At 42.1% G+C, this 14241-nt stretch overlaps 1 protein-coding gene across 2 annotated transcripts in view; it reads left to right on the forward strand.

The window, feature by feature from the left end:
* The first annotated feature begins 531 nt into the window (after positions 1–531).
* bub3 (BUB3 mitotic checkpoint protein) overlaps positions 532–14241 on the forward strand; it is a 67853-nt gene continuing 54143 nt past the window's right edge. For both annotated transcript variants that reach the window (XM_062525598.1, XM_062525599.1), the window contains exon 1: positions 532–690. The gene's annotated coding sequence lies outside the window, so the exon portion shown is untranslated. The remainder of the gene's footprint in view (positions 691–14241) is intronic.

Genomic DNA, 14241 nt, shown 5'->3' on the forward strand with positions numbered 1-14241 from the left:
GTCAACATTATGTGGCAAGCTGAATGGGATAAGGAGGAGAGAGGAAGACATTTAGGCTACATAGTATACAAACATGTATAGCAAGCAATAAAGTTATGCAAACAGACAGGAGGAGGTTTGGTTTACTAGAATGAGGATAGGCCATACTGGTTTAAACAGCAACTTAAAAACTATTAATAAACATCCATCTGGGAATTGTGAGATTTGTGGAGTCAGAGAGGATGTAGACCATGTCCTTTTGAAATGTCTAAAATAGGCTACCAAAGACAAAGAGAAAAACTGAAGAGGGAAGTGAATTTAGCTAAGAAACCCTTTTCCCTGAACACTTTATTAGGTGAACCCAGGTCAGAAAACATCACCCATGCTATAACACGGTTTATCAGAGAGACACAATTAGATAATAGGATTTAGTTTGTTGTTTTGTGTTGTTTTTTCTTTTTCTTTATTTTGTGTCTGATATAAAATCAGTTTGATTGCACCCCAATCCAGTAGATGGCGGTAACACACTAGTTTGTAAACTGCCAAAAAACATCACAGAAGAAGAAGAAGAAGAAGACCAATCCATTCATTTGAAAGTGTGAGAGACCGCACGGAAGTGGTTTAAAATAAAGCGATTGCGTCTTGGGATATCGTTTCTGGCCGAAGCTGTTAAAATACTTTTTATACACTACTGCAGCAATCTTTTCAACGGTAAGATGTATGACCGTCGTTGCAAATCGCTTATAATTTGTTTGTAAACTCGGGTTAACGTGTGTGAGTAGTAGGTGAAGTGCCAAATCAAGACAGCAAACAGTAACGTCGGCGCTGTCCTCAACGGCAGGTTAACGATCAGATCCTTACAGATGATGTTTTTTGTTGTTGTTTTCAGGTTCGTAATTATTATAGTCTAGTTCTAAACATTTCGTAACTTACACGTCACAGTAAATGGAAATGTGGCTAGCAGACATCCAGGTTGGCAACGCTGAAACAAGCTCTTCGAAGCCTTTGTTACCGTTAATCACCCTGGTTTGTAGACCTGGAGCGACAGCTACTTCCATTCAATTTAATGGTAAACGATAAACTAATCGATTTACATTCGATGCGTGGCATGTGCATGGCAGCTGCGTTACCTTTCTGTTTTCTTTTCGGCGCCCATGTTATTAGAGAGCCAAAGTCCCGCCCTTTCCGTTTATCTCCATGGGACTCGTGTCGAGATCCTCGTTAAAAATGAAAAAGACAAAGTGAGGTGTTATCATCTCTGGCTGACATGGTCAAATCTACACGAAATAGAATTTGAAATGTTGGATCAGAGGCTCAAGGGGAACACAGATGTTAATACAAAAATGCAGCCCCTAATGCAGATCTGTCAATAGCCGATGTATGCCAACTGTAATACAATGATAACAGTAGCCTAGTATTAGGCCTATAAGAATATGAACAAGTAGTATCAGGAAATATCATTTGAACTGCATGCCCATTAATTATATACGGCCCTACATATGGAAAAAATGGCAAAACTGGTCAGTGTTTCCCACAGATTAGAAGGCAATGTGTGGTGGTCGCCCCATGTCTGACGGGTCGCCCCATGTCTATTTTTCATTGCATCGCCTTTTTATCGCTCTCCTTTCATATAATGTAAATTATTTTTTTTACCAACATGTGAAGCTTGTCTTTATTTGAAACACACACACATTATGTAATTATTTACATGATATGGACCTATACTGACATTTCTGATATTCATAACAGCAAACTTTATGCAGATTATAGCCTACTATTCATATTACAACTCCACTTCTTAAATTCAGCTGTCTGGTTGAAGCCTCAAAATATTGTAAACATAGCAGGCTAAGCTTATCATACTCTACTGGTTGGACTGTTCAGTTTCCCCACATGTGTTTAAGTTTCAAGGTAAGCGAATACTTATTCTCCTTGGGACAGGCCTTGGAGTTGAAAAACATTGTTGGTCAGTCAACTTGAATGCAAGAGTTTTAATCAAATGTCTGCAGCATAGCCTACTAATGATGCTAACCGAATGTAACAGTAATTTAGCTAGTCGTCTTCTGTGCGTCAATGCGTCCACGATTGTGAATGTTTTATTTGGATTAAATGTGCATGTGGAGGGCGGCTGTCCATTGAGTGCGCACGAGAGCGGGCCAAGGAGAATGTGTTTACTTCTACTGTTTGGTAATTAAGTTGCACGCAAAGACTACTAAAGTTGCGGGAGAACTTTATGCTTCTACCCGAGCAGCGTCAGGTGCGTCAGTGCGACCACCGACCACGCTTCCAGGGATGATCTCGTTGGTTTTCATGGAGACAGACAGCCGCGTTGTGCACGGAGGGTAGGGGCTGTGTGCGCGCGCGTGTGAGTGTGTGTGTGTGTGTGTGTGTGTGTGTGTGTGTGTGTGTGTGTGTGTGTGTGTGTGTGTGTGTGTGTGTGTGTGTGTGTGTGTGTGTGTGTGTGTGTGTGTGTGTGTGTGTGTGTGTGTGTGTGTGTGTGTGTGTGTGTGTATATATATATATATATATATGAGGAAGGAAATTCAGCTTTACGAATGCTGCGTGTTTTTCAATAGCGTTTCAAAATAAGAATAAATAAATAAATAACGAACGCAATATGTGGCGGCCGGTGCTGAATCTGTGGCGCACCGCCACAAAATTGTCTATGTGTGGGAAACACTGCTGGTGATATTAGGAGATTGAGAGGTTTTTTTGTCTTCAAATAGCCTACCCAGCTAACAATTTCTGGTTAGGAGAACGTTTTTAGAACGTTTTTTTCCTGGTTAGGGGAACGTTGCCTGAAAGTTGCGAAAGTTGCCACAAGGTTCCCCAGGAAAGTTTTCTTGACGAAAATACAACGTTTTTTTCTGGTTATTTATTTTGGTTAGCAGAACGTTCTCCTACCCTTTAGGGAACTTTACAATATTTGGTTGCATAAACGTTCCCCTAACCTCCCAGCAACAAAGTGTAAAGGGGAAAAAAATATGTAGAATTATAGTGACATCCAGGCATGGCTCCGCTGTACACTCGCCGGCTGCAACGACAGGCTATCTGTGACCTGGGAGAGCGAACGTCTCTGATGATTAAGGCAATGACAATATACTACACGTATGTTTTTTCACTTACCATTAGCTGCTTGCTGAACTGCGAGGAATACGGCCCGTTAATATTCGTATGTGTCAGCCAAGTATTTAAATGCGGTTAGGTCTAATACTTTCTTGTCTACGGTGTCTTTTTCCTATAATAAACGATTAATCAGATCAAAACATCAGCAGAGCAGGCGCTAGCCTAACACACTGTTTCAAAATTCAAATCTGGCTGTTTTTATTGCATCGTATGCCATTAAAAGTCCTCGGTTCAGAATTATGATGGATTTTGGTTTATTTTGTTTTAAATTTGGACTGGGAATTGTGGGATAGGCTGAGTGAACAGCACAGTAAACATAGGCTATAACTGCTGGGATTCAACCAAAATATAACATTTGTTTTTTTAGTAGTAAAAACGTTAGGGGAACGTTATTTGTTTTGACAACCTGGAGATAACGTTCTCTAAACGTTATTAGTAGGTTGCTGAAAAACGAACCATAGGGGAACCAAAAGCTAACGTTACTTAAAGTTAGCAGAACGTTATTTGCTTGCTGGGTACTTTATTAATGTTGAACTTATATTTGAGGTCTTTGCAGGAATTGCACATGAAGATAAAACAAAGTGTGATTTCATTTTTGGTAATGTTCACATAGGTGGGGTTATTTTTGGCATGAGGTAGAACAATGATTTTGATATAATACAATAGGCCTAGCCCCCTATCAAACAAGACCTCTAGCCTAGTCTGCCTCATTATCCAGAGAATTAATTTCAATTCTATAAAACAACCTTTATCTATCCCAGAGGGGATGTATCCAGCGTCATCCTTTTGCAGTTCTTCAAAACCTCTAGCTATCAACCTTGCTTTTGGTACCAGTCCAGTGGGTGTTTCTTTAATGGTGCATACCCATCTGGTGCTGATGCTCCTTTTGTCCTTCATCTTGAACAATTTAAAGAACATTGTTATCCAATTCAACACATCCTCACTGTTATCTGTGGCATGTGTGACATCATCAACAGTGGATTCTATCTAAAGGTTCTCCATTTTATCAACTGCATCGGTATTGCCTGTCACATTTCTTGGCTCAATGAATAGCAAATTGTACCAGCTTTTGTATAAATACCGATGCACAGATGAGAGATACAAAATGGGTGACAAAGTGTACTACAAGAGAGTTGACTGCCCAGAATGGAAAGGAACAGGAGTTGTGATTGGTCAAGATGGAGCAGTGGTGTTTGTCAGGCACGGAGGAACATGTGTTAGGGTGCTTGGGAAAGTAAACAATGAAGATGATGAACGAGTTTGCCTGTAGATTTGCCGGCCCGCCCAAGAACTTCAGCTCTTTGTAACGTCCCACTGTAGCCGTCTCTGTCATTTAGAACTGTTTTCAGATGAACTTAAGCTCTCTGTTCTGTGTCATTACGTGTCTCTATACAATCATTTGTTGGCTGTTCTACAGTCTGTACCCCTATGGTTGGCTCTGTTTGAGGTCTGAGGTAGTGCACCCTAACACATGTTCCTCTGTGCCTGACAAACACCACTGCTCCATCTTGATCACAACTCCTAGGGCCTCATTTCTAAAACTTTGCGTAGGATGTACGCCAGAAGATGGCGTGCGCTCAAAACTCAGAAAGTGCGTGCGCACAGAAATATTCTGATTTATAAAACCGTGCGCACGCACGTTCCACGCCAATTTCCCTTTATAAATCAAGCTGTACTCTACATTTGCGGCACCTGTGTGTACCTCAAGACACACCCATAATTGCTTATAAATATTCAGCGAAACGCCCTTAATGAATATTGATGTCTGTGTGGACAACATGCCAAAAACAGCGGGAAAGACAAAAAACGCAACTTTATGACTGTTTGTGGGAAATGGCGTGAGCAGCCACCGTTTCAGCGGATATCCACTGTCACCTACAACATAACTTGAATGAGTAAAGGGTTGAATGTTTAGAAATGGTCGGAAAATTGTTACAAATTCTTTTAGGATTTACACACAGGATTTAAACACGATTCGCCCGCACCTACAGTAGAAGCCACCATCGCGCACAGCTCCAGCATTCAGTCTGCGCCCAACGCTGCTACAGTATGTCTCAATATGAATCAGGCCAACATTTGTGAGCAACATGTCTGTGTCACATATATAACTTGGACATTGAGGAATGAAAATGCTTCCTGTTAACAAAGGCACATTTATTTTCACTCGGTGCTCTTATAGCAATATGATTGCAATCAATAGCACGGATCCCATCGGGGAAATTAGACTTTGCTGTGTACTTTCTCGCATCAAACAAGATGGAAATTTTTGACGGGCGCACAAAACAGCAATCAACCACGTTTTAGATTTTAAACAGGATTAGATTAAAGCAGTTATGTCATTGATGCGCGTCATTGCGCGATGTTATTTTTGTGTTAAACTTCGATTATTGAACCAATTTCGGGTCGTTGTACCTGTTTCCTCCTGAGGTCGCACTTTCTGCTTTTCCCTTTTTTTCTGCGTACGCATGGGTCAGAGCTTGCGTGGAGGTGTGCACATTTTACCGTCAAGTTCAATTTTTATAAATACCAAAGCTTGCGTAGAACAAGCGTACGCATTCTTTTGTGCGTACGCATCGTTTATAAATGAGGCCCCTGGTCCTTTCCATTCTGGGCAGTCAACTCTCTTGTAGTACACTTTGTCACCCATTTTGTATCTCTCATCTGGGCTGCATAATTCTTTACGTAGAGCTCTCCTCTTTCTCTCTGAACACTCTGCCTCTGCAAATGCTTTTCTTGCTGCATGTAAAGCAGACATGTGCTTTGCTTTGCTACCCACTAGGGCTGAACAATTATGGAAAATAATTTAATTGCGATTTTTCTTGCCAATATTGCAATTGCGATGTGATATGCCATTATTGTTTAAGGTGTTTGTCTTGCAAATTATTCAACAAAAACAAGCAGTAAATCATATAGTATGGGCAATAGGCTATATTAGATTAAAAATAAACTGTTATTTCCTGGAAGTCATACCTCTGTTATGATGACAGGTGATGCATGAATTGATGAATTACATTTTTTTTTTTTTACTATAGCTACTTCAATCACAATAGTAGGCCTATATTTTGAACTTTCAACCTTGTAGGCCTACACATCAGAACATAAAGTACTGGAAGTACAAGGAAGCCTGGTGTAAAGAAGTCACACAAACAAAAGTGCAGATTGCAAAAATAGGAAAATATTAATGAATCTGTGGCTTATTACACAGTTTTACAGATAATTCACTTTAATGAACGTGATATGTTCTGCATACAGAAATTCCTGATATTCATGACTGCACAGCACACTGCGCTGACTATTCCAACTCTGTGTTTTTAATTCAGCTGTCTGGTTGAAGGCTCAAAATATTGTAAACAAAGTATCATAGTTGGCTATCGTATCATAGTCTACTGGTTGGACGGGTCAGTTTCCCCACGTCTGTTTCAAGGTAGATAAATACTTTTTTCTCCTTGGGATAAGCCCTTTTGAGTCTTGAAGTTGGAAAACATCTGTATTGGATGATCAGTCAATTTGAATGCAAGAGTTTTAAATGTCTGCAGCATGCTAATAATGATGCTAACCGAATTTTATATATAATTTAGCTAATCGTCTTCTACGCGTCATTGCTTTCACGATTGTGAATGTTTTATTTGGATTGAATGTGCATGTCGAGCCTCGAGGGGCGGGTGTCCATTGAGCGTGCACGAGAGAGAGAGAGAGAGAGAGTGCCAAGGAGAGGGGTTTGAATCTCTACCGTTTGGTGAATTTGCACGCATAGTCTACAATGAAAGACGAAGACATTCATGCTTTCACCCGAGCGGCGCAGGTGCAACCTAGATATTCTTCAGTCGCACTCTTAGAAATGTTGGTCCAATGGTTCTATCGAGCAGCTTGCCGAGTTCACTCTCTGATAGACTGTTTCAAATATTTGCTACTTTACACTCTCATGACACGTGACCAGAGGGTAATCGCAGCCTTTGCGGTTAGAAAATTGCACTTCATCATATCGCGATATTATCGCAAATGCAATATATCGTTCAGCCCTACTACCCACTCACTTCTTGTGGTGCCCTCTAAAGCTGGCGGCTTGTCAATCAGCACTGAGGCCAAGTTGGGATTCCAACACCAACTGATGAAGACCATAACTGTGAACATTTTGCATGGTGTTCTTTGCCATAAGCACCCAGTCTAATGCAGTGTCCCAGTCACAGCCCTTACTTGTCCTCACTTTTATGATGATCTCAGTAAGCGTTTGATTGTGTCGCTCTATCAGTCAATTGCTCCATGGGCTGTATGCAGCTGTTGTTTTTACTTCTATGTTAGTTTTCTGCCATATCTCAAACCTCATCATTGTTGAACTCTTGCCCATTATCACTGAACAGTTTCTGGGATGGGCCATGCACACTTATCCAGTCATGAATAAAATGTTTAACTATTTCAGATCCTTTCTTTGTGGTCAAAAGGTTCCCTGCATTAAATCTTGTGAATTAATCAATAATGTGGAGATACCACAGACCGGACTCAAGCTCATGCAGATCTACTGCAACAGTGTCATTGTGCTCAGATGCTAGAGTCTTGGTTTTGTTCTACAGTATCTCTGACACGTGTCACATTCACTGACAATGTCACATGTGCTCAGGGTGATCCTGCACTCATCTGTGAAAAGCACAGGGCGCTAGTGGCGGACCTGCCAATTTTCTATGCTATAGCAAATTGGGGGCCAAGCAGCGAAGCTGCGAAGGCACCCATTGTGTTTGTTAGTTAGGGCCCGAGCACCGAGGTGCGGCCGCTGTAGCAGCGGCTGCACCGTAGGTGCAAGGCCCTATTGTTTTTGCTCAGATTATTATTATTCTTTCTTCCTCTTTGCCCGTGCGGCTTTTTTCACCAATTTGGCATGCTCCAAAACTCTTGTAATTTGGCAGCTACATTTGGAATTACGGTCGCTACTCAGAGACAGAGCTCTGGCCTCGGGTGTGGCTCAGGGACTCTATAGCGCCACCTACCGTGCTGTCCCAGTGGCTAAACACAATCATCCTAAGGTCTTGAATGATTTTAGGCCAGTTGCCCTGACCTCTTTGGTAATGAAATGTTTTGAAAAGCTTATGAAAAGGTTCATTTTAAACTGCACAGAGAGTTTCCTGGACCCTTTACAGTTTGCTTATAGGTCCAAGCGAGGGGTAGAGGATGCTACTCTTACCTTACTACATATGTTATTTAAGCGCCTTGAGGGCAGTAACACTCATGCTAAGATTTTATTTGTGGATTTCTCATCCGCTTTTAATACTATCCAACCTCACATTTTAGTTGACAATCTTATCAGAAATTTTCAGTTGGACCGTGGCTTAGTTGGCTGGATCCTGGATTTCCTTACAAACAGGACTCAGCAAGTGAGGGTGAATGGGACACTTTCAGATGAGATGACATCTTCTACAGGGTCACCTCAGGGGCGTGTCCTGTCTCCTCTGCTATATATCCTCTACACAGATGACTGCCGTAGTCAGCAAGCTAATAGACACATTTTGAAATTTGCAGACGATTCAGTCATTGTCAGTCTACAACACAGTAGCGAATCTGATCATGGTCCTGTTATTGATGACTTCATTGCTTGGTGTGACCGTTCCCATCTTCATCTGAATGTCACAAAAACAAAGGACATGGTCATCGATTTCAGGTGCAACTCCCTCCCTTCTCTGACCACTACTATCAAGGGGCAGACTGTGGAGGTAGTTGAATCTTACAAGTACCTGGGGAGCTGGATTGATAGCAAGCTTAATTTTAACACCAACACAGAGCACATTTACAAGAAAGGGCAACAACGTCTCTTTTGTTTGCGTAAGCTGGCAAAGTTCAACGTAGACAAAACCATTATGACATTATTTTACAGGTCCTACATTGAATCTGTCTTGTCTTTTTCCATGGCATGCTGGTTTAACAACCTCAGTGTGAAAGCAAAAAATTCTCTTTCCAAAATTGTGAAGGTCAGTGGGAAAATCATAGGTGCTCGGCAAAGCAGCCTCACTGACCTCTATAATAAATCAACCCTGAGGAAGGCAAAGTCTATTTTATCAGTCAGCGCTCACCCCCTCCACCCTGAATTCCAGCTCTTACCATCTGGTTCACGATACAGATTGCCTACTGTAAAAACCAATAGATTTAGATTTTCATTTGTTCCCAGCGCCATATCTCTGTTAAACACTGATCTCAAATAGATCACTTCATTTGATGTTTATTTATAATCTACTTAATTTATTTTGATGTTATTCTGCTTTTATCAGGTACAGCTTTGTATGTCTATGTGCACACTGCACTTAATGGTCTGTCCTGTTTTGTTATTTGTGTTGTCTTTAAGTGTATGTCTTGCTGCACAACCAATTGCCCTTTTGGGACAATAAAGATGGAAAGTTGAAGTCTGTTGTGGTTGACACGTGCATGCACGAAAATGAACCAAATTTGGTGGACGTGTGTTATGATAATCTGAACAACTTTCACATTTAAACTACATAGTGAATCTTATAAGAATTTGAGTTATGATCATGATTATGATTTTTGCACATCATGTATTTTGAAACACTTCTCCTAGACGGTTTATCGAAATCATGTCATATCAGCACTAAAATGATCTTGAGGGGTTGCCCAAGAGGAATTGCGACCAGATTTTTGAATTTTCGAAGTATATTGAAATGGCGAAGGTTTGAATTATGGCGTCTTATTACGAAACAGGAAGTTGGTGTTTTAGGCAGAAAAAAGGTTATAAATTGAATGTAATTTGGCAGCTACATGTGGAATTGCTTCTGCTAGTCAGGGGCAAAGCTCTGGCCTAAGGTGTGGCTTCGGGACTGTATAGCGCCACCTAGCAGCACGTTATCTGTTGTGGTTGACTCAAACATTCACGAAAATGAACCAAATTTGCTGGGCATGTGTGTTATTGCTATAGCTATTCAGAGACAGTGCTCTGGCCAAGGTTGTCTTAGGGACTTTATAGCGTTACCTAGCGTGTTGTCTGTTGTGGCTGACACATACATTCAGGAAAATTGACCAAATTTGGTGGGCATGTGTGTTGCTCATGCACATGCCCACCAACACGCACATGTTGCTTTGTTAGATTCCGAAATCTCACAGGTCTCCGCACCGCAGGTGCTCGGGCCCGCCATCGCCGCTTGCGGCTATATTTTTCGGGCCCGAGCACCGAGGTGCGGCCGCTGAAGCAGCGGCTGCACCGTAGGTGCAAGGCCCTATTGCTTCTGCTCAGATTATTAGGGCCCGAGCACCGAGGTGCGGCCACTGAAAGTGGCTGCACCGTAGGTGCAAGGCCCTATTGTTTCTGCTCAGATTATTATTAGGGCCCGAGCACCGAGGTGCGGCCACTGAAAGTGGCTGCACCGTAGGTGCAAGGCCCTATTGTTTTTGCTCAGATTATTATTATTATTATTAGGGCCCGAGCACCGAGGTGCGGCCACTGAAAGTGGCTGCACCGTAGGTGCAAGGCCCTATTGTTTTTGCTCAGATTATTATTATTATTAGGGCCCGAGCACCGAGGTGCGGCCACTGAAAGTGGCTGCACCGTAGGTGCAAGGCCCTATTGTTTTTGCTCAGATTATTATTATTATTATTATTATTATTTTTCTTCTTCTTCCGTCTTACCTGTTTTTTTTTTTTCACCAACTTGGCATGCTCTAAAACTCTTGTAATTTGGCAGCCATTTGTAGAATTGCAATCGAAACTCAGAGACAGAGCTTTGGCCTAGGGTGTGGCTCAGGGACTCTATAGCGCCACCTAGCGCGGTTTCTGTTGTGTTTGACACATACATGCACGAAAATGAACCAAATTTGGTGGACATGTGTGTTGTATGAATCTGAACAATTTTTACATTTACACTCTATAGTAAATATTCGAAGAATTTGAGTTATGGTTATGATTATGAATTTTGCACATCATGTATTTTGAAACACTTCTCCTAGACGGTTTATCGAAATCATGTCATTTAAGCACTAAATTGATCTTGAGGGGTTGCCCGAGAGGAATTGCGACCAGATTTTTGAATTTCAAAAGTATATCGAAATGGCGAAGGTTTGAATCTAGGTGTCTTATAAAAGAAACAAAAAGTTGGTGTTATAGGCAGAAAACAGTGACTAATTTGGATGAAATTTGATGGAGTATTAGTTAGTGTGTTTGTAGTGACAGTCATATACAAAGTTTTGAATTTGGTGTTGTTTGTGATTTTTAAAAGCGCATTAATGATTGTGGTGGACACAGTTTTAGCTAAAATATTATGAAGCGAGTTGATGAATAATAATAATCATATTAACCTATGCTGCAATTTTGACTTTAACCACATTAACAGAAAGTGAGTTATTTAGGTTTTCTTATGAGGATGGCTCTGTGTTACGATCTTTCCTCATCCGCGCCTTCATGTTGGTCCTGTTACACACACAGAACCACATTTAACCGCACACACATTACACACGCGCAAGCTTTCCAGAGAGTTACGCACACACACAGCCTCTCCCTTGACCCCTCTGCCTCCCTCCCTCTCTCTCTTTCTATCTTAGCCCCATGCCCCCCCCCCCCTCATTTGCATACCGACCCCCCACACACTCTCTCACCCATCCCCCATGCCTCTCTGGTGGTGATAAGAAGGCCAACAGATGATAACCCAACTTGAGGATGAGAGAAGGCACCACAATCCTGCAACTTATTTGCCATGTGTGTGTGTGAGGGTAGGCCTAGGGTGTGGCTAAGGGACTCTATAGCGCCACCTAGCGCATTGCCTGTTGTGGTTGACACATACATTCACGAAAATTAACCAGATTTGATGGGCTTGTGTGTTATCCCTATTGCTAGTCAGAGACAAACTCTGGCCAAAGTTGTGGCTTAGGGACTCTATAGCGCCACCTAGAGCATTGTTTTTTGTGGTTGACACAAACATTCACAAAAATGAACCAAATTTGGTGGGCTTGTGTGTTATTGCTGCCGCAAGATAAAAACAGAGCTCTGGCCCCGGGTGTGGCTTAGGGACTCTATAGCGCCACCTAGCACATTGCCTGTTGTGGTTGACACGTACATTCACGAAAATTAACCAAATTTGATGGGCTTGTGTGTTATTCCTATTGCTAGTCAGAGACAGAGCTCTGGCCAAAGGTCTGACTTAGGGACTCTATAGCGCCACCTAGAGCATTGTTTGTTGTGGTTGACACAAACATTCACAAAAATGAACCACATTTGGTGGGCTTGAGTGTTATTGCTGCCGCTAGATAAAGACAGAGCTCTGGCCTCGGGTGTGGCTTAGGGACTCCATAGCGCCACCTAGCGCATTGTCTGTTGTGGTTGACACGTACATTCACGAAAATGAACCAAATTTGGTGGGCATATGTTTTGCTATAGCTATTCAGAGACAGAGCTCTGGCTGAGGGTGTGGCTTAGGGACTCTATAACGCCACCTAGTGTGTTACCTGTTGTGGTTGACATATACATTCACGAAAATGAATCAAATTTGGTGAGCTTATTTGGTGGGCATGTGTGTTATTGCTACCGCTAGTCAGGGATAGAGCTCTGGCCTAGGGTGTGGCTTAGGGACTCTATAGCGCCACCTAGCACATTGTCTATTATGGTTGACACATTCACGAAAATGAACCACATTTGGTGGGCATGTGTGCTATTGCTACTGCTTGTCAGGGATAGAGCTCTGGCCTGGGGTGTGGCTTAGGGACTCTATAGCGCCACCTAGCTTGTTGTCTGCTGTGGTTGACACATACATTGATGAAAATTAACCAAATTTGGTGGGCATGTGTGTTGCTCATGCACATGCAAACCAACAACTATGTGTTGCTTTGTTAGATGCCGAAATGTCACCGGTCCGCACCGCAGGTGCTCGGGCCCGCCATCGCCGCTTGCGGCTATATTTATTCTTATTATAGTATTTTCCTCTTACCGGACATGTTTTGCCCTTTTTCACCAACTTGGCATGCTCTAAAACTCTTGAAATTTGGCAACTACCTTTGGAATTGATGCTTCTACTCAAAGACAGAGCTCTGGCCACGGGTGTGGCTCAGGGACTCTATAGCGCCACCTAGCGCGGTTTCTGTTGTGTTTGACACATACATGCACGAAAATGAACCAAATTTGGTGGGCATATGTATTGTATTAATCTGAACAACTTTTACATTGACAAAACACACGGAATCTTAGCAGAATTTGAGTTATGATTATGATTATGATTTTTGCACGTCACATATTTTGAAATACTTCTCCTAGACGGTTTATCGAAATCATTTCATATAAGCACTAAAATGATCTTAAGGGGTTGCCCGAAAGGAATTGCGACCAGATTTTTGAATTTTTGAAGTATATTGAAATGGCGATAGTTTGAATTATGGCGTTTTATTAAGAAACAGGAAGTTGGTGTTATAGGCAGAAAAAAGGTTGTGAATTGGATGTAATTTGGCAGCTACATGTGGAATTGCTTCTGCTAGTCAGAGACAGAGCTCTGGCCTAAGGTGTGGCTTTGGGGCTCTATAGCGCCACCTAGCAGCACGTTATCTGTTGTGGTTGACACAAACATTCACGAAAATGAACCAAATTTGGTGGACTTGTGTGTTATTGCTATGGCTACTCAGAGACAGAGCTTTGGCCTAGGGTGTGGCATAGGGACTCTATAGCGCCACCTAGTGCGTTGTCTGTTGTGGTTTACACATACATTCACGAAAATGAACCAAATTTGGTGGACTTGTGTGTTATTGCTATCGGTAGTCAGAGACAGAGCTTTGGCCTAGGGTGTGGCTTAAGGACTCTATAGCGCCACCTAGCGCATTGTCTGTTGTGGTTGACACAAACATTCACGAAAATTAACCAAATTTGGTGGGCTCGTGTGTTATTGCTTTTGCTAGTCAGAGACAGAGCTTTGGCCTAGGGTGTGGCTTAAGGACTCTATAGCGCCACCTAGCACATTGTCTGTGGTTGACACAAACATTCACGAAAATTAACCAAATTTGGTGGGCTTGTGTGTTTTTGTTTTTGCTAGTCAGAGACAGAGCTCTGGCCTAGGGTGTGGCTTAAGGACTCTATAGCGCCACCTAGCGCATTGTCTGTTGTGGTTGACACAAACATTCACGAAAATTAACCAAATTTGGTGGGCTCGTGTGTTATTGCTTTTGCTAGTCAGAG

The sequence above is a fragment of the Sardina pilchardus genome, chromosome 22 (assembly GCF_963854185.1).
Source record: "Sardina pilchardus chromosome 22, fSarPil1.1, whole genome shotgun sequence".
Taxonomy (NCBI): domain Eukaryota; kingdom Metazoa; phylum Chordata; class Actinopteri; order Clupeiformes; family Clupeidae; genus Sardina; species Sardina pilchardus.